The sequence below is a fragment of the Trichosurus vulpecula genome, unplaced genomic scaffold, assembly GCF_011100635.1.
Source record: "Trichosurus vulpecula isolate mTriVul1 unplaced genomic scaffold, mTriVul1.pri scaffold_94_arrow_ctg1, whole genome shotgun sequence".
Lineage (NCBI taxonomy): Eukaryota > Metazoa > Chordata > Mammalia > Diprotodontia > Phalangeridae > Trichosurus > Trichosurus vulpecula.
The window spans coordinates 9,883-25,894 of record NW_023494573.1 but is presented as its reverse complement, the minus strand read 5'-3'; positions in this window follow the sequence as shown (position 1 = coordinate 25,894).

Sequence of the window (16,012 nt, the reverse complement as noted above, 5' to 3'; positions counted from 1 at the left end):
ACAATGTGTAGTACTTATTATATAGGCTTTCTTGAAGTGGAAATTTATTGCTGCATATTTTGAATCCTCTCTTATGTTCTGCTGTGAACATGGAAATGCTTTTTTTTTATTCTCTTATTTTGTATTCAGGTTTTAGTATTTAAGTTTATAATATGTTTCTTTTGCTTTTCTTATTTAAATTTTAGTTTATTTATATATAAATTATTTAAATTTTAGTATTTAAGTTTAAAATAAATTTTAAAAAAAGAAAACTTAGGTAACTTCCTATGGCCTCAAATTCTATAGGGGAAGTCAAGCCAGGAGGAATGGGGAAAGAAAGAAAGGAGGGAGGGAAGGAGGGAGGGAAGGAAGGAAGGAAGGAAAGAAGGAAAGGAGGGAGGAAGGAAGGGAGGAAAGGAGGGAGGAAAGAAGGGAGGAAAGGAGGGAGAGAGGAAGGAAGGAAGAAAGGAAGGAAGGAAAGGAAGGAGGAAGGGAGGAAGGAAGGAAGGAAGGAAGGAAGGAAGGAAGGAAGGAAGGAAGAAAAGAAGGAAGGAAAGGAAGGAGGGAGGAAGGAAGGAAGGAAGGAAGGAAGAAAAGAAGGAAGGAAGGAAGGAAGGATGGATGGATGGAGGGAAGGAAGGAAAGAAGGGAGGGAGGAAGGAAGGGAGGAAAGGAGGGAGGAAGGAAGGGAGGAAAGGAGGGAGGAAAGAAGGGAGGAAAGGAGGGAGGGAGGGAAGGAGGAAGGAAGGAAGGAAGGAAGGAAGGAAGGAAGATCCTAAAGACACGAGGAAAAACAATTCCAATGAAGAAGGAAAATTAGAATTATCTACAGAAGTTTATGTGGACATGGAAGAAATTCACTGATCAACCATGATTTTGGAAATACGGATATGAAAGATGGAAATGAGGCATGTGACTAAGAGTGAGTACGGAAGCGGGACATGGGGCTGTAAGAATGACGTTAAGAGAACCAAAAGCAAAATGATCCCAAGTCATCAAGGAAAGCTAAGGATGCCATGACAAAAGGCTCGGTTGGGCTTGCCCAGTTGGGCTTGGTTTGGGACTCTATTGGAGGAAAGGGCATGCTCCCCAAAGGACCGACAGTCCCACTCAGGATAGCTGATACCTAACGATACCTAATAGCAGCCAAGACAGAGCTGCCCAACTCTTCCATTGGTTCAGATTTTTCTGCCAAGGTTGTGATATCTGGACTGAAAAAGACATGGCAAAAAAGGTGAATGGGCAGTTGGAAACCAAAATAAATAAGGAGATAAAAAGAGAGGCCCCATGGGCCTTTTATGGGACCCTTACACGGAGCGATCCATAGAACCCTAGACTTGGAGTCAGGAATTCCTGAGTTCAAATTCTGACTCAGGCACTTTCTAGCTGTGTGACCCTAAATGCATGACCTAACCTCCCCCTGCCTCAGTATCCTCATCTGTAAAATGGGGAAAAACCAGCACCTCCCTCTCAGCACCTCCATTGTAAGAATCAAATATTCGGAAAGAGCTTTACAAACCTTTATAAAAGCTAGCTATTATATTATTATAATGGGAAGCCATTTCCCTACAATATCTGATTAATATAATCACAGAGTGGAATCACGAAGTGTATAGGAAAGGTGAAGGGATTTTCCTACAAGCCCACAATAAAGTATAAGTGAGCCTTAATCAATTGGAGAGGATTATAGGGCTTTGACTGTTAGGAGGCAGTGCAGGAAACATCTTGTGATTGACAGAGTTAGGCCCCTTAGCCCAATATATACTTTTTTAAATCAAGCCATTGAGCAGTTACAGAGTCCAAGCTCAGGAGTACTGCATGGAGGCAGACCCTTTCACCCATACCAGAGGCCAAATAACATTGGGGAGTGAGTGTGTGTATGTGTGTGTGTGTGTGGGAAAACTTTCTCTGCTCTCCCCCACCAATCAAGTTTGGATTCAGTCAAAGGCCTGCGCTTGAGGACCTAGAGGGCCACACGTGGCCTCGAGGTCATAGCTTCCTCACCCCTCGTCTAGGATGATACCTAAGTTGGAGACTGAGGGACCGAGGATGCCCCCTACAGTAATAGGGAAGGTAGGACAGTAATGAGGAAGTTAGAAAGAAAGGAATATCTTTGGGGGAGAAAGATACTGAGTTCAGTTTTGGACGTGGTGAGATTAAGATACCTAAGGGACATTTGAATGTCCCTATTTGCAAAACAGAGAAGAGAGTGGAGTCTATATCATTTGCCAATATGTTTAATCTCAGCTTCTTGCCAAATTCTACCTGTATTCTGGTCATGTGTATGTTTCAACAGTTTCGACAATGCCTATGACCAACCAACAAACACTGATTAAGGGCCTACTATGTGCCAGGCACTAGAGATACAAGGACAGAAGTCAGATAGGCCCTGCCCTCAAGAAGCTTACATTCTTTCAGGAGAGACAACATGAGTGCCTAACACAGTCTAACACAGCACCTACTCAGACACCAGTAGCCCGAGGCTTTTACCATTGCAACAGCCTGTGGATGAGTCTGCCTGCCTCAAGCCTCTCCCCACTCTGGTTTATCCCCATTAGGTCGCCAAAGTGATCTTCCTAAAGCCCAGATTTGACTACGTCACCACCCCAACTCAGTATCCTAGATTGGACACCTTCACCAATCCCAATCCAAAATTCCGTGGGTTCGTTGCTCTGGGGTTGCCTGTCTCTCCGAAACAGAAACTAGGCTCTCAATGTTCCAATCCCATCCCAACCTCAGACTCCCAAAGAATAATTCTATTTTTTCTTTAGTCTACAAGGTCCTCATCCACAGGGCTTGAGGAGGTTAAGAGAAAGGAGCTGCATGTGAAGCATGAATCAGATATATAATAGGCAGTTTTATTCCCACCCCAGAAAGGGAATGCTAGGTAGTAAAGATTCATAGCTTGATTCCAACTGCTTGAGAGGCTACTATTCAAACCTCCTTGGAGCATTGGCAATATCCAAATCGACACCGAGTGAGTTCTTTCTAACCCCCATGGATTCTCTCTCCCTAAGGATAACTCTTTCCCACTCTGCTGGCTTGGCTAGTCTGGCTCTTTTGCTGTTCCAGGAGTTTATACTCTGATCCTTGAGTACCCAGTAAGGAGAAGACATCGTCAGACTTTCCAGATTTCATGAGGGGAGAAGACACAAATGGGAGGCAGCCTAGAAGGCCAGATACCCACAGCTTTTGACTCAGTGGGGGAAAGGCTACTTTCCCCAAGCCTCTCCTTCTTTCTCTTCGCAAAGCATAAGGATGACTTTTTGATCTCCACGGGGTCAGTGGGGGAAGGGGTTGGAAGAGGGAATAGCCTCTGCTCCCTGCCAGCCACAAGACATGAGGCCTGAGGAAGAGAGGGTTCCCCTGCAGTATAGCCAGAGTTTTGACTTAGCAGTCAATTAAAAGAGCTACCATAGCTGACAAGAAGCAGTCAGAGGATATCTGTACCTACTCTGAAGCAGGATGGGAGGGGGAGGACCCTCCATCATGCATCCCCAAGGGGCACTACAAAAATAGATATAACACATATATGAAGTAAACACAAGGTAACCTTGATAAGGAAGGCAATGGAAACCGTGGGGTCTAGAAATGGGCCTCTCCAAGATGAGATCATCAACTTGACTCTTAAGGGAAGCTAGGGATTCTAAGAGGCATAAAAGAGGAGGAAGAGCATCCCAGGCATGGGGACCAATCAATGCAAAGGTTCAGAGACACAAGATGGAGTGTGGTGTGTGGGCAACAGCAAGTGGGATGGTATGGCTGGGGAAGCAAAATACAAGGAGATAGAAAAAATAGGCAGGGACCAGGTTGTAAAGGGCTTTGAATGTCAAACAGAACATTTCCCCTGGAGGCAATAGGGAGCCACTGGAGTTTCTTGAGTAAGGGGGGGGGATGTGATGAGACCTGCACTTTAGGCAACTGAATGAAAGATGGATCAGAGAAAATGGAAGAGAAAATGAGGCATGGAGACCAACCAGAAGTCAAATGCAATAATCCAAGTATAGAGTGATTCAGGTGTGTGAGAGGAGAGATGGGAACACATGTAGGAGAAATGTTGTGAGACTTGGCAACAAATTGGAGATATGGGCTGAGTTTGAGTGAAGAGTTGTGGATGACACCAAGGTTGAGAGCCTGGGTCACTAGAAGGATACTGGTGCTCTGGACAGAAGTAGGGATGTATTTGTGAGGAAAGAGAATGTCGTGAAATCAGAGGTGCAAGTCCAGAGGGCCCAGCCCCACAGTGAGAAAGGACAAGTTGGAAACCTGCAAAGACGCTGGAGGCCAGCTATGATAGGGGCATAATGGAGAGTATTGGAGATCATAGATGAAGGGGATGATTCGGAGTGTTGTGTTAGAGACAAGCCCTGTAAATGGCCATTATGGGGGGATGGGGAGGGTAAGATCCAATAAGGGGTTGGCTAGAGTCACCTCAAACTGGCTCCCAAGAGCTGATTGTTAAACGTTCCCTATACCCATTTATACCTTGGAAATTGTCAAAGGCTCCAAATCAGGGCTTGATTTATTATTTTGTTGGTTGTGAGCAGAACCAGAACCAGCAATATTGTACGACGAAGAACTGTGAATGACTTAACTATTCTCAGCAATACAATGATCCAAGACAATTCCAAAGGACAATTTTCCAAAGGAAAATGCTGTCCACCTCCAAAGAAAGAAGTGATGGAGTCTGAATACAGATTGAAACAAACTTTTTAAAACTTTCTTTAGTTTTATTGGCTTTTTTGTCTGTGTTTTCTTTCCCAACATGACTAATACGTGTTACATGATTGCACATTGTATAATCTACATCAAAGTGCTTGTTGTCTTAAGGAGAGGGGAGGGAATGGAGGAAGGGAGAGAACATGGAAGTCAAAATTTTTTTTAAAAAACGTTAAAATTATTTTTACAGGCAATTGGGAAAAAATAAAATAGTTTTAAAAAATAACAGGAAAGTTTAAGAAAAACCAGAGAGACAACTTGGTGAGGTAGAGAATGCAAAGCAAGGCTGTGTCCAATTTCTCAACCCCTCCAAGACAGAGGGAAATGCTCAGAATTCATACTGCATGTGGAAATACTCCTTCAAAGGCTTCAAGAGAAGCAATGATGGCAAAGGAGATTGAAAGCCTGAGTCCTCACCAGCCAAGGTGCTGAACAAAGGGTACCTACTGGTACACAAGCTCACGCTGGAGGCAAGGAGAGAAAGTTGGACACAATGAGATGCTGCAAGGGAAGGAAGTCTTACAAACAGAAGGCAGAGGCCAAAGTGAGAGAACAGCAGCAAACAAAATCAGATCCAATCAGTTCCAAAATATCTCTTCAAGTACTGGTTACGGAGGCCAAACAAGGAACCAGGTCTAGTCTCCAAGATTCAAAGATGAGAGCTCAGAAAATGTCGACTGAGAAATGGACAGATGATACAACTGTTCCTTCTGGATTCAGTTTCCCCTTCTCTGTGTGATAACTTTGTCATCATCCAAGGCATCATGGTACAATCCAGAGGGCCCTCTATCTGGAGTCAAAGGATGCAGATTTGAACCTGAACTCTTCTACTTACTCCCTATTGACCTTGGCCAAGTGACTTCACCTGTCTGGGCCTCAGTTCCAACATCCCCCACCCCCCATAGTGAACCTTCATCATCTCCCTACTCATTCCTTGTATATTGCCTTCAAACATATGCAAGTCTCCCCCATTCTTTTAAAAGAAAACTTCACTAGACCCTAAAATCCCCTCAGACTATCATTCCTATTTCTCTCCTCTGTTTCTTAGTCAAACCCCTTGAGATCTTCTGTCTGACCTCCCAACAGAAACTGCTCTTTCCAAAGTTACCCAGAAATCTGTTTTTAAATTGAATTTGTATTGCTAGATTTTCTTTTTATATCACCTAAATTTCCCCTGGTATCCCTTCCCTTCCCCATTAGGGAGCCATCCCGTATAGCAAAAAAATTTTGTAAAAAAAAAGAGAAAGAGGGAAAATAACTGAACAATACATAGAAAAAAAACTGCAAATATATCCATTGTTCCCCACCCATGTACCTCCCACTCCTACAAAGGAATGGGAAGGGGTGAGATGGCTTCTCGTATCTCTTCGTATCTTTCCCAGCTCCTCATCTTCCCAGTCTTCTCGCCCTGGAGGTGCCTCTGTCCCTGTGGCCTCCTACTTTCATCCCTAACTTCCTGCCTAGAACCACTATTTAAGGTAGTGGCCAAGCCCTCCACGCTCATTTCTCTCCCCACCTCTACTTACATTCTCTACTCTTCAACTCTCTTTTATGTGTTAGGTTGTCATACTAGGATCTAACCTCCTTAAGGGTAGGGATTGTCTTTCTAATTGCTTATTCCAGAACATCACACAGTGCCTGGAACATTGTAAGCTTTTAATAAATGATCTATCATCTGTCTATTTTCATTTATTTCTATCTTTCTGTCTTTCTGTCTTTCTATTTATCTATGTCTATCTTTCTGTTTATCTGTCTTTCTATTTATCTCTCTATCTATCTATCTGTTTGTCTGCCTTTCTGTCTGTCTGTCTGTCTGTCTATCTCTTCTTTGGGGCCATGGTTGTTCTTTCCAAAAATCCCTTAATTGACAAATAAAATGGTCTTTTCTTAGTCCTCATCCTTCTGCTCTATTTAATGCATTTGCCACTGCTAACCATTCTCCTTCACTCTCTCTTCTCCAGCCTTTCACAAAACTACTCTCTCCTGGTTCTCTTCCTCCCTATGTGACCACTCCCTAACTGGTCAGCACTTGGGCACTGTCCTAGGTTTTTACCTGGTCTCTCCTTCTACTAGAGCTATGCAGATGACCCTGATCTCCAGCCTCAGTCTCTGCCCTGAGCTTCAGTCCTGCATACCAATAACCTATTCGACATTTAAAACTAGACACCTCAAACTCAGTATATCCAAAGCTGAACTCATGACATTCTCCTCAAACCTATCCCCCTTCCAAACTTCCCTGCTTCTGTCAAAGGCATCCTTCTAGTCTCCTAAGTTACTAACCTTGGCACTGTCCTCAACTCCTCACTCCCCCTCACCCCACATACCCAACCATTTGCCAAATCTTGACATTTCTACCTCCACAAATCTCTTACATCTGACTCCTTTCCATTCACACAGCTCCCATCACAGTTCAAGCCCTCATCACCTCTCACCTGTGGGGCCATCTCCAGTTGTTCTGATGTATATCTGGCCACTGGACCCAGATGACTCTAGAAGAGAAAGTGAGGCTTGTGACCTTGCACAGCCCTCCCTCAATTAAATTCAACTCCCTCGCAAGTCATGGTCCTCTTCAAGATGTCATGATGTCACGGTCCTCCTCCAGAACGAAGGACAAACAACAACAACCTCTCACCTAGAATATTACAACAGGCTCCTATCTGGTGTCCTAGCTCCAAGTGTCTCACCATTCAAGTCCATTTTATACATTGCTGCCAAAATATGATGATGTGACCATGTCACTACCCTACTCAATGAACTCCAGTGGCTTCCAGCTGCCTCTAGGCTATAAATATAGACTCCTGTGCTTAGCTTTTAAAACCCTTCACAACTCTGCCCCAACCTATCTTTCCAGCCTTGTTGGGTATTGCTCCTTCCATATACTGTGATCCAGCCAAACTGGCCTTTCTGCTCCTCACAAATGACAATCTTTGCCCATGCCTGGAATGCACTCCTTCCTCACTTCTGCCTCACAGAGTCCAGATTTTCCTTCAAGATGCAGCTGAAGCATCACCTTCTACATGAAACCTTTCCTGATTCCCCCATTGCTCGTGCCCTCCCTCACTAACCACCTTGTATTTAAATCCGTTGTCTTTATTCGGTTTATATTTACCCCAAATATATTTATGTATGCGCTTGTTGTCTTCTCTATTGGAATGCAAGCTCTTTGAGAATTGAGATTGTTTCATTCTCCCTATTTGTATCCCTGGCACCAAGCACAGTGTGTGCCAAATCAGAAGCTTTGATTAAATGATTATTAATTGATAGATGGAGTTTCCTTATCTTTAAAATGAGAGCGTTAGACTAGCTGACCTCCTTTCCAGCTCTAGACATAGAATCCTCTGTGTGCCCTTGGATAAACCCCTTCCCCTCCCTGGGCCTCAGTTTCTTCCTCTGTAAAATGAGGGAGTTAGACACTAGCCTCTGAACTCCCTCCCAGCACTCATATCTAGGGTCCTATAATCTCCTGGCATGAGTCAGGATCTCCCTCTGCCTTTTCACATTATTTGCTTTTTCCTTTGCACATTGAAAACATTTTTCCATTTTTGAAAAGGAACACCTCTTTCTCCCTGATGAACTATAGAGCAGAGAGATTTTTGTTGAGCTCTTTAATTTTCCCTCCTAGGAGGCAGATCAGCCGGCACTTTGAACAGAAATGGTCTCCAGTGGTCACTGTGGAAATACAAGCATCATCCACTCAATGCAGGCTATTTGAAAAAGCTACTCTGCTCACCAGGCTTTTCCTTTTTCCAAAAGAATATCTCTATATTTCTTAGTGTATTTTAACTAAATTTTATCTTTCTCAGTTAACGAGCACTTATTTTCTCTCCTTTCCGCTTAAAAAGGAAAAGACTAGTCGAACCCATGCAACAAATAAATATAATTAAGCAAAACAAATTCCTGCATTTCATATCCATAAATATGTATCCCATTCTGCTTATTTCATCTGTCATCTCTCTGATATCATTGAAGAAACAACTGGTACAGTGGTAAATAGGATATCTGGTCTGGAGTTAGGAAGACCTGAGTTTGAATCCAGCCTTAGATACTTATTAGCTCTGTGCCCCCAGGTGTGTCAATTAGTTCTTTATGCTTCAGTTTCCTTATCTGCAATATGGAGATAAAAACAGCACCTACCTCCCAGAGTCATTGTGAGGATTTAAATGAGATAATATTTGTAAAAAGCTCTTATTAGTGCCTGGCAAATAGCACACATTATATAAATGCTTATTTCCTTCCCTCTCTATCAAGAGGTGGCTACCTTTCTTCATCATAAGTCCTCTGGAATTATGGTTGGTCATTTCATTGACCAGAGACCTTAAGTCTTTCAAAGTTATTCCTTTTTTACAGTACTGATGTTCTCCTATAAATTGTTCTTTCTCTGCTCACTTCCCTCTTCATCAGTTCATCCAAGTCTTCCCAGGTTTCTCTGAAAGGATCCTGTTCATCCTGTATAGGACAATATGATCCAATCATATCCATATACCATAATCTGTTCAGCCATTCCTCAATTGACGGACACTCTCCACCCCAGTTTCCAGTTCTTTGACACTACAAAAAGAGTCACTATAAATATTTCTCTACATAGAAGACTTTTTCTTTTTCCTTGATCTCTTTAGGATTTAAGCCTAGTCAAAGGGCAGGTACAATTTAGTAACTTGTTGACCATAGTTCTAAACTGCTTTACAGAATGGCTGGACCAGTTCACAGTTCCACCAACAGGGCTTTTCCACAGCCTCTCCAGAATCTGTCATTTTCCTTTGTTGTCAACTTTTCCAATCTGATGGATTGATGATGATGAGGGTGAAGTGGATATTTAGAGTTCCTTTTATGAGCATTTTAAAAATTATTCTAATATAATAAAAATATTCTATAAATATAAATAAAAATCTTCTAATAATTCTAATATTTAGTGATTTTGGAACATTTTTCATAGGGCAGCTCAGGGCATAGTGGATAGAGTGCCAGGCTGGGAGTCAAGAAGATGCATCTTGCTGAGTTCAAATCCAGCCTCAGATACTTACTAGCTGTGTGCCCCTGGGCAAGTCACTTGACCCTGTTTGCCTCAGTTTCTTCATCTGTAAAATGAGCTGGAGAAGAAAATGGCAAACCACTCCAGTCTCTTTGCCAAGAAAACCCCAAATGGAGTCACAAAGAGTCAGACATGACTAAAAAACAACTGAACACCAGAGAGAGAGACAGACAGACAGACGGAGACAGAGAGAGAGCTTGAATTTCTTCCTTTGAAAACTACCTGCTTATATCCTTTGCCTATTTACCAATTGGGAAGCTGACATATAATTCTTATAAATTTAAATCCTTTCCTTACATAGCTTGGAAATGAGGTCTTTATCAGGAAAACTTGTTGCAAAAATTTTTTTCCCTCAGTTAATTGATTTTTTAATATCTTTCTAAATCTCTTCCTTAGCTGCATTGATTTTATCTTTGAAAAAAAAACCCTTCCATTTTATTTCATCAAAAATCTAGTTTGTCTTCTCTGATCCTTGTTTGGTCATTAACTTGTCCACTTTTCATTGACATGAAGTCATTTCTTCCTTCAAATTTGTTTATGATACAACCTTTTATATCTAGCTCATGTGTCTATTTGGAGCTTATCTTGCTATAAAGTGTGATGTGAAGTGGTGCTCTAAATCCAATTAGTGCCAGACCACCTTCTGATTTTCCCAGCATTTTTTGTCAAGTAGTGAATCCTTCTTTACCCCCATAGCTGCTGTCTTGGTTTATCAAATACTAGACAGCTCAGTCCCTTTGCTAATGTATATTGTGTGCCTAATCTGTTACACTGATTCACTCTCTACTTCTTAACCAATTCTAAATTGTTTTAATGACCACTGCTTTATAGTATAGTTTGAGCTTTGGTTCGGCTAAGCCTTCTTCCTCCTGACCTTTTCCGTTATTTCCCTTGAGATTCTTGACCTGCTATTCTTTCAAATGAATTTTGCTATTTTTTTCTAGTTCTATAAAGTAATTCTTCAGTAGTTTGATTGGTATGGAACTGAATAAAGAAATTAATTTGGGTAGAATTGTTATTTTTATCATATTGACTCGACCTACCCATGAGCAATGAACATTTCTCCAGTTGTTTAGGACTGTCTTTATTATTGTAAAAATTCTTTGCTAGCTGTATCTATTTAGTTTCCGTGTGTATCTTGGTATGTCAACTTCCAAGTACTTTGTCCGTTTTGTAGTTATTTTAAATGGAATTTCTCATCTTATCTCTTTCTATTTGGTTTGTTGAAAATATAGAGAAATGCTGACTACGTTGATTTACTTTATATCCTTTAACTTTACTGACATTATTGTTTCAATAAATTTTTCATTGACTCTCTGGGCTTCTCTAAGTCCATTGTCTTATTATCTGCAAGAAGCAATCATTTTGTTTCCCTTCTTACATATGTTTAATTCCCTCGATTTCTCTTTCTTTTCTTATTGCTAGAGCTAGAATTTCCTCTTATTTCAGTTTAGTAGCTCCCCTGGCTCTGGAAAAGCATACCTTACTCAAAAGAAACAGGATTCAGGGGTGGGGAACCTACAGCCTCAAGGCCACATATGGCCTTCTAGGTCCTCAGGTGTGGCCCTCTGACTGAATCCAAACTTTGCAGAACAAATCCTTGCCCTCTAGGTCCTCAAGTGCAGCCCTTTGAATCCAAATTGTTCTGTGAAGTTTGGATTCAGTCAAAGGGCCATACTTGAGGACCTAGAGGGCCACATGTGGCCTCAAGGCTGCAGATTCCCCACCCCTGGGGTCAATGAGAAGAGAGAGAAGCTGAGTAACATCATATACAAAAAAGTTGTACTCCTATGAGGAAATCCTGGAACCAGAGAGGGGAGTGTGGTGGGTAGAGCTGGGGTAAAGACAAGGGTATGCATTAACTAGCACACAAGAGCTAATTGTTCAATCTTCAGTGTAAGCATTTATACCTCCAGTATCAATGAATGCTACAAATGAGGGATTGACTTGTTTTTGTTGATTGTCTGGACTTAAGAAAGTGTTACTAATACAGATTTAACTAAAAGTGTGTATGTATTTTTTTCTCTCAGAGACCCCACTTGTTAAACATATACCAACACACCCACCCCTGTGTTACTCTCTAGAGTCTAGACCTTGCTCAAACTCAGCCCAAACACAGTAGAAGGGTCAGAGGATGAAGTTATCAGCAGACTGGAGACTTAGCATCTGTAGGCTAATAATAATAATGATAATAAATGGAATTTATACAAGTGCTCTGTAAGGTTTACAAAGTATTCTCCATCAATTATCCCACATAAGCCTCACAACACTCCTGGGTCATGATCAGAATAGAAAAGAGTGATATTGTCATCAGAGTACATACTATAGACCGGTGCCACAGCTGGTGGCCCACCACACTCTCTGATGTGGTCAGACAAAAGTAGAATGTCACCGGGAAATGTTTAACAAAATAAATCAAAATACATTAGAACAGAGATAATATTACAGTTTAAACCTGTCAATATCCAGCACATTGTGATCCTTTTGTGGGGCTTAGGAAGTTAATAGGGATCAACTTGGTGAGCTTATAAACGTGTTTGGGAATTTAATTGCATCTCATTGATTGGGCCTTAATTGACTGGTTTGAGTTATAATGGATCAATTGGATTTGAATTGCTTAGCTTGAATTCTTCAGGGAAAGACATATACCTTTAGCTAGGCTTTACAAAAAAGTGGTCAGTTGTGGGGTTGACCTTTTACCCTGTTCCCCTTTTCAGAGGATATACCATAGAGCAACAGAACTTAAGAGTGGACCTGAGTTGGTGTGGAAGGGGAAAGGTAGGAGTAGAGGGGAAACCTGTACATGTACACACTTCACTATCCCAGGAACAGTTAATGGCTGTCTTGGGAAAGAATCCCATTGGAGTTATATGAGCTCTCACCTGAGAGAATTCCTGGATCCTATGTTCTAGAGTGAAAATGAGGAGTTTTCACCAAAACTTAGAAACAGAAGAGGATCTCAGAATCCAAATTTCTATTGAGAGTAGGAAGAGTTGCTGGTCAACGTCAGCCTTTTAGGGAGAAGAGGACAAAGGCTGTAAGATCAGAAAGGGACTGAGCCATGGGAAAAGAAAACAGAAGACTTGCCCTTGGTCTTCTACTCTTACCATGAGTCATGAATCAGTGCAGACCCAAAGAGAAGGGAGTTACTTCTCCAAAAACCTTAAGTTTATTTTCCTTCTGGGTACTTTCCAGGTCTTTAGGGTAGTTCCATAAGGCTTTAGACATATATAACTATACATACATACATATATATATATATACATATATATATATATATATATACACACAGACACACATATATATGAGTGTGTACTATGTATATACATATACGTACACACACAAACACACACACACACACACACACACACACACACACACACACATATATATATATATATATATATATATGTCTTGGATGAAAGTGAGACTCACTAGAAAGTTGGGGAGGGGGAGGGTTTGCCTCTCTAGCGTCTGAAAGTTCATTTCTCTTCTGAGGGGAATCCAAACCACAAGGTGGTGCTCTGAGTCTGGTTGACTATCTTGGACCCCTAAAGAAAGATGATACTTACCAGAAAAAGAGAGAAATCCTGCCGAGTGTTTATGGCCTACTGTGAGCCCTTTCTGTGAGCCCTACTGTGAGCCATTTTCTTCATTGTCTGTTGGGTGAAATGAAGAATGTCTTATTCCCAGTACTGAGTACTCATACAAGGGTTGGGGACCCTTTTACCCATGTGTATGGAGCTCCAGACACAAGTTCCATTTGAGCTAGATTGATATTTTCTAAAGGTAACTCTAGGTGGGGGCATAAAAGTCAAAGATACCATTATTTGGGGTGCCATGGTCCAAGATTGAACCTGGCTCAGGTAGGCCCAGGGCCTGGGGTTCTGGTCCATGGATTACAACAGTTTTGAGGCTTATCTTAGTCATGGAGAATATGTAACTAGGTTTTTTGAGGATAAAATGGCATGTTAGGTCACACTTAATAATGAACACATCCTATCGGTGACATGTGACAATGACTTGAAAAGTAGGTGTTTGGTTCAGGCTTGTTAGTGTTGCCCATCAAGTAAAAATCCAGTAGGAGGGGGATGACTCAACTCAAAGTTTGATATTCATTAAGTCTGATGCCCGTTTGATGCCCACTGCTATCCGTCAAGTGGTATTCTACTTGGGCTGCTCCCACCACTCTGCCTGTGCTCTGGGATGGGAGAGAAGAGTATAGGTAGCACTTTTCATAGCCTGCAAAGTTTCTTTCAGCCACTAAACTGGACATTCGTAACTGAGATCTATGAATTTTTTTCTCTTATATTTTGATAACTATTCCAATGTAATTGGTTTCCTTTGTAGTCCCATGTATTTTATTTTATGCATTTAGGAACATTCTGAGAAGGGGTTCATTGGCTTCACCAAACTGCCAAAGGAGTTTATGAAACAAAACAGGGTGATCATCCCTACACCAAAGGGTGCTCAAAGCCTCAGTAAACTTAATTAGTCTACATTGCTTTCCCTCCCTCCACAATGCCCCAACTTGGGGCATCCCCCCCGAGGTATTAGCCTAGGAAATTAAGTATTGACAAAAAGCTAAATTATGGAAATAGCTATAATTATATCTTCATTCTAGCCCTCCACCATTGGAATAATTCAGCTTCTCATTGGGTACTCATAGATTTAGACATCTGCATAGTAGTTCAGCTCAACTTTAAGATATGTAGGAGAAAATTTTTCCTGGAAAATGTATGAAATATCCTCCATTGCAATAGATAGTCATTTCATTGCCAACTATAACTCCCTTTCACATCTCTCTCTTACTAGGATCTTCTTACAGATAGAGCAAGCCCCTGAATAAGCACTCTCCAAAGAATAATAAGGAATATCCCTTGACAGAAAGAATGGATGGAGGAAAGAGAGACAGAGAAAGACATAGGCAAGCAGGTAAACAGAGAGGTGGGGAGGGGAGGGAGGGAGAGAGAGAGAGTTAGAAAGAGAGAGAGAGAGAGAGAGAGAGAGAGAGAGAGAGAGAGAGAGAACATTCCTCCTCTCCCCAATCCATCAGGATTACAAACAAGATTCATAGTTGGTTTTCAGTCCTTAGTCAACTCAAGATGACACTGGTCAGCACGTTATTATTCCAAGGCTGCTCACCTCTAAAATGGTGGAACTTAGAAGTTCCAAAACTAAAGAGACCATAAACAATGCCAGTGTCTCTTTTATATTTTTCCTTTATTGCAAAGATATCAACACCAGTCAAGGGGCAATCCCATTCCTTAGAAGAAATCTCAGAATTTTCTCTATCTAGCTGCCATTGTGAATCACTCCTGGGCCCATGGAACATTCACAGAGGCAATGAAACCAAGCAACATTTTTCATGGATACAAAAAGAAACACAATGAACAACTAAGACACGCAGCTACCCATTTCTCTGCCAAAGACAATGATTTTCCGACTGGGAAAAAGGAAACAAAAATGGTTAGCAGGATATTAAAATCCAAGGTAATGAAGGGGACATAAGAAAATAACTAACTTCCCTCAAAGTAAGTAAGTCACCGAGCTTGGATCAATTGATATCCATGGAGAATGAAGGAACTAGCAGGTCTAACTGCAGAAATTCTGAAAGTGATCTTTGCAAAACCATGGAGAATGAGAAGGGGTTTGTAGAACTGGAGGTGAGTAAATGTTGTGATTTTCAGAAAATAGAAGAAAGTATATTTTTCAGACTTCAAGTCGATGAATTTGATTCTGGCCAAATTCTAGACCACATTATTGTAAGGATGTGGGCCAGAGGGGCTTTGCTCTTGGCAGACCTTAATTGGTTGTACTTTGCATATGAAAGGGTCAGGAGATATGGCTAAGACCAGCAGAGATGACTCTACCACCAGAGTGGACTTATCCCCTGAGCTTGGATGAATGACAGAAACTGAGAATTTTTAAATGGGGAGAATGATTTTAATGACCCTGGTAGAAGTGTTGTGAGTCAGCTCTGGAGGAAGGACTGAGCTCTGAAATACTTCCTTTTTAACTTTCCCTTGTGCCTCTAGCAGTGGGTGGCAAGGTAGTGGGGGATTTCTCTCTGTTGCCCTCTCATCGCCTACCAGCAATGATGCCTTGCAGTGAAAGCTATTGTTCATCCTTCATTTTCAAAGAGGACCAATCAGATCATGGGGTGATTGATGTCTTGACTTGAGTGTGAATTGGTTTCAAGTGAGGCAGGGTTGCACAAAGTTGTTAGCCTCACTCTTTCTTCCAAAGTCATCCAAGTCCGGTGGCAAGACAGAAGTCAAGATG